Genomic DNA, 5258 nt, shown 5'->3' on the forward strand with positions numbered 1-5258 from the left:
AGAAAAGTAACTCCAACTTTGGAGAGGTTCACTGTGTAACAGACTCAGAGGTGCATTGTTTCCAAGCAGGAAGAGGCCAGGATTTGCTCTGTTCTGGATCTAGGCCAGTACCACTGGAAAGCAGGATTTGTTCCAACCTGTCTTTCCCCCAAGTAAAAAAAAGCCCTCTGAGTCATAGCTGAAGAGTCACCTGCTATACTCACAGACAGCTATTACTGTGCTGCTCTAGCGCTGGGAGCTTTAAAAGTGATAACTCCTTCCAGCCTCCCTCTGCAAGTGATGTTTCAAGCATGCGGGACACAAATTACAAGAGGAGATGCCGTGTGTGCAGCTAATTAGGTTGCTTTTTTACAGCTCTATCATGCAGAGGCCTGTGGTGAATGTACACACGCAGCTTCAGCTGGGCAAGTAGAGGTACAGAGGGAGACATAAGGTTTGTCCGCCCGCCATCCGGTCCCACAAATGCTCTGCAGATATGAAAATCTAGAATGAAGTGCTTGCGGAGCGGTTCCACAGCTGGAGCTATGCCTGTAAGACAATAGTTTTATGCTTCGGTGGGAGTGCCTGCCAGCTGCACAAACACTGCACCACGCAGGTCTCCCGCTGCACAGTCCATCCACTGCCCTGAATGCTGTTTCCAGCACTGTTATCGCATACTGGCAAACTGTGGTTCTGTGGCACGAGGGAAATACGCTCCTAGGACAGATCTCCAGCTACCAGGGAGCTCCATAGGCTTCTAAGTTGATTTACACTAGTTGAGAATATGGCCCCCCAGTAGGCATTTGAGGGTTTGGCTTAATACATGTACCCACTTCACACTTCTGTTCTGCTCCATCAGGAAGTTTGATCACTGCTCTGTGGCTCTGCTGTTATTTCACTTGCTTTTTGTCAGCTGGCAGCCATGTCTATAGAGCACAAATTTAAGCAAAATGATCACTTAAGAGAGTACCCTTGGGGCAGATTTAGCCATATGACTTTGCACACTGAGTAATTGCTCACTCTGAATTTATTAGGTTGTGTCTCAGTAAATCAGTCTTGCTTGTAAGGAAAGGCGGCAGCAGGCAGAACCCAGGATAAGTATGTATCTGGATGTTAGAACATGCTCTCCTGTCCTCTCCCTGCTACAGCTGCATCTTTAATTCCCCAATTCTCTGGTCTAATTAAATTTTTTCCAGGAGAGAAACCAGAGGGCAGGGATGAAGGGAGAGGAAATCCACGTGAAATGAGTTTTGCTAGTCTTGCCAGACACATTTGCAATACCAGTGGCACTAATTGCCTCCCTCTTGCTGGAGGTATCAGCAGAGAGGCCTGTTTCACATGAGGGCAAGGCATGCAAGACTGCTGGGAAGAGACAGTTTTATTTCCCTGTGCCGTTCACATGGCCCAGCTGGGTTCATGATCTGGGAGCACTCTGTGATGCTGGTACATTAGTGAAGCAACTTGCACACAATGAAGGGATGTTGAAACAAGGCAGTCATACCCTGCAAGCTAAAAAAAGGCAACCTGAGTGTTGATCTCCAAGCGCAGTGCATCAAGGCACAGTTCCTGTTCATGCTTGCTTTCTTTCTCGTGCCTCCATCCTGGCTCTGCCTGGAGTTTCTCATTTGTTGCCTTCACTACTTCCTCCAGAGCCATAAAAAAGACTTTAAAAGAGTCAACTTGGACTTCCAGTATTTTATTTTCATCTTCAGTGACTTCCTAATCACACTCACTGAAGTTTACAAATCAAAGGGATGATTCCTCTCTCCCTGAACTAACAATGCTGCAAATTCTACCTGGGACTTCAGATTGCGCCCCCATTCCCATCTCCACTTGTGCTTGCAGAAGCAAAGTTACAGTCAAAACAGAGCAGACACCAATTCACTCTCTGATAGCAGTATTGGCGTGATTTGATGTTCTTTGATTAAAATAACTAAAAGATATCTATGAAGTGCTCTGTAGGCCCTAACAATTGCTAGCAATACAATTAAATTTCACCAGTATTCAAATAATTAGCTCAGCTGGAGCTCTGCTAGCCAGACAGCTACAAAGACTACTTTCTGCCCCTTCATCATTATGGGAAGGCTGTTTAGCTTTCCTGGTAGACATTACCAAAGCAGATTTCTTTTGCAGCCTGCACAGAGGTCACCAGATTCAGACTCTTCTCAACCAAGGGTGGGGAAGGTAATGTATTTGTGTCTAAGCCGGGGTGCCCAGCCTCCCAGCCACATCCAGCCCACAGGGCTGTGTCACCTAGCCTCTGTGGGTCTGGACGTATGGTGGGGGGGGGAGTGGTGGCAGCCGAATTTCCAGACCTGTGGAATTTCCCGGGGCTGGATAACATAGCCTGGTGCATGGTCAGGCTGGTGCATGGGGTCTCTCTGTGGCCACATCTGGGCATGCAGGATCACATCCAGACACCAACCCCATAAGCCAGCACTGTGCAGGATATGGCCTGCAGACCAACCCCACGCCATGGGGCTAGAAGGTTGGACACCACTGATCTAAGCAATTACATACTGAAAAGCAGATAGTGGGTTAGATATAAAAAACACCATTATAATGAGAAGTTGTTCTGACTGCAGGACAGAGGTTTTGGTTTCTAGCAGACAGGCTTCTGCTGAAGTCAGTGGTGCTGGGCTAATTTACTTCCACTGAGCATCCGGCCCTGTGCTTCTCTTTTTTTTTTGTTTTCCAGGTAGTTCCTTTGAACACTGCACCATATAACCACATCTTCTATTCAAACTTCCCATTTTTTCTGGAGCCTGGAAAGATTAATTTAAGAACAGACACATCTTTCTCCACTGGTGGCTTTTACATGTATTATTCTATCCATGAAAGAGCTTCTAACCAACCTCATGCAGTATGCATTATTAAAGACAGGAATCGGTTACTATTAAAACCACTCTTTGCTGTGCATGTATTGAGAGAGTGGGGGAAAGGAAAAGAAAGACATCCATATTAAAGAGCTACAGAATTACACTAATGTTTGTAAGTCATCTGAACAGAAATACTCTCGTTTTAGCACAGAGACCTTTGGCCTAATTTCATTTGTTATTATAGTTTAATTGGATGTATCTCTCCAATCTGTTGCAATAGTTTTATGCCCTACCACAGCACAAGCCAGACTCCCATTTTCTAGTGGACACATTGCAGGTCACAGGGAATTTGTACATTTTGATTGTGTCGAAATCTGTATTTCAAGGCTATGAAGGCAGTTAGTAAAGATGATATCTACTTTCCCTTATAAATAACCTTGCAGAAACAAACTTGCTCCCATTTTATGAAAGTGTTTACATTCAGCATGTTTCGCGAGTGTATATAATGTGTAGATTAAGGAGCGGGAGGTTGTAGCTTATATTTTGGGTCTGGTAACTCAACTAGGGAGTCTGCATGGACCTGAGCAAGTTCTTACCAACTCACTGAGGATCTTTAAGATAAAGACCAAGACCCTGACTTCGTAGTCCATGGAAGAGGACAGGGTGAGGTGCTTATGGAAGCACAGACCTCTCATCAGAGAACCCCTGTTTCAAGTTACCATACAGATGTCTGAATCTGCTGGATATATTCCCCTCTGTGGCCCATGTGACGTTAGGATGTTTCCACAAAGTATTTTCTGCCATCTTCAGCCCTGGGCACACTGCAGAAGCTACGCTGGGAAATCATCAGGATAAAGGAATGAGGATAAACAGCATTACTGTCAAGGCAATGATGGAGTAATATGCTGTGATGATTTTAGCAGGTCCCTTGGGCCCCAGATAAAGGTGTAGTCACCAAGTGTCTCCTTTTTACTTGCCCAAGTCAATCTGACTTTCTGTGTACCTCAGCACAAATAAAATTGGTGGCAGCCTGGCACAGGAGAGAGGGGAAAGACCAGCATAGGGCTGTTAGCATCTATGGGCATGAAAACAGTTTGTGCTTAGGAAAGACCCAACTTTAATTTTGAGAACTTGGAGTTAGTTTAGACCCATGTTCCTCAGTCCCCCAAACCCTAAAATTTGGGAAGTGGGGAAGTGATCTGAGTTTTGTTTCTTCCTCCAAAGGAAATCCCCTCGTGGTGCCTCAGCAAATACGCTGCTGGAGAGCTGAAAGAGAAGTGGTCCTCATCTAACAGGTGGCACTGACTCACAGGTTGAACCACCGGTTTCCTGCTCTTCATAGCAGAGGGGAAAAAAAGGATGTATCATTTTTTATTATTTTAATGACAACCTGATATCTATTTGAGACAAGTTAGTGTTAGACAGGGAGAGAGGATTAAGACTGAGGCCAGATAAGAATATGGGTTTTATGCCCTTGGCGCAGAGTCTCTACCCTTCCTGGTTCAAATATTAACAGATCTTGAGGGAGTAACTGATAGCGCTCTGATATGGATGGTGCTTTTCTGCTTGAAGAAATCATGGCTCTCTGATATGCCTCAGGGACAGCTCTATCTACCTCCTGGTTCCTCTTCACAACACGCGCGCAGGAGCTTTCTCTTTCCCAAGAAACTGTTCCTGCCAGTCCTGACTTGTAGTCATTTGATTGCAAAACTGACCTGCAAACTTTTCTCTGCCAAGTGAAGGACATCAATTCTGGTGCTAACTTGAAGGACGGTTTCACAGTCCTGCCACCCAACTGACCAGATCAAAGGCCTTTTTATTTTCTGATGTGGATAATTAAAAAAGTTTGGGAGAGTGGGGCAGTGCGGGCTGCAGAGCAGGATGGAGGCAGCAGCTCTGGTGCTGTCACTGGCGCAGCCCACCCCGGGGGCGCTGCCAGCCCCTTTCATAGCATGGGGCCCCCCAAAGCACAGGGCCCGGGGCAGTCACCCCAATTGGCTGCACCCTAGGGATGGCCCTGAATGCACCCCCTGCAAACCAATACCATCATGCCTTTATACAAATCCCCGGGGTGCCTGCATCTTGAATACTGTGTACAGTTCTGGTCTCTTCGTCTCAAAAAGGATGTAGCACAATTAGAAAAGGTCAACAAAATGATCAGGGGTATGGAGCAGTTGCCATACCAGGAGAGACTAAAGGGCTAGGACTCTTCAGGTTGGAAAGGAGGCAGCTAAGGGGGGATACAACAGAGGTCTATAAAATCATGAAGGATGTGATCAAAGAGATGAGGGGATTGTTGTTCACCAAGTCCAGAATACAAAACTAGGGGGCACCTACTGAAATTAGTAGGTAACAGGTTTAAAACAAACAAGAGAAAGTGCTTATGTCCCGTGTAACTAACTTGTGAAGTCCATTGCCACAGGAGGTGGTAGAGGCTGGTAGCACAGCCAGTTGCAGAAA

The 5258-nt window shown here is 46.0% G+C and overlaps 1 long non-coding RNA gene across 1 annotated transcript in view; it reads right to left on the minus strand.

Moving 5' to 3' along the window:
• Positions 1-2668: 2668 nt before the first annotated feature.
• LOC109293649 overlaps positions 2669-5258 on the minus strand; it is a 19232-nt gene continuing 16642 nt past the window's right edge. Inside the window, exon 2 of the long non-coding RNA XR_002096355.1 lies at positions 2669-2744. This is a non-coding gene — a long non-coding RNA (uncharacterized LOC109293649). The remainder of the gene's footprint in view (positions 2745-5258) is intronic.

The sequence above is a fragment of the Gavialis gangeticus genome, unplaced genomic scaffold (genome assembly GCF_001723915.1).
Source record: "Gavialis gangeticus isolate Ggan-Ray unplaced genomic scaffold, GavGan_comp1, whole genome shotgun sequence".
Classification (NCBI taxonomy): domain Eukaryota; kingdom Metazoa; phylum Chordata; order Crocodylia; family Gavialidae; genus Gavialis; species Gavialis gangeticus.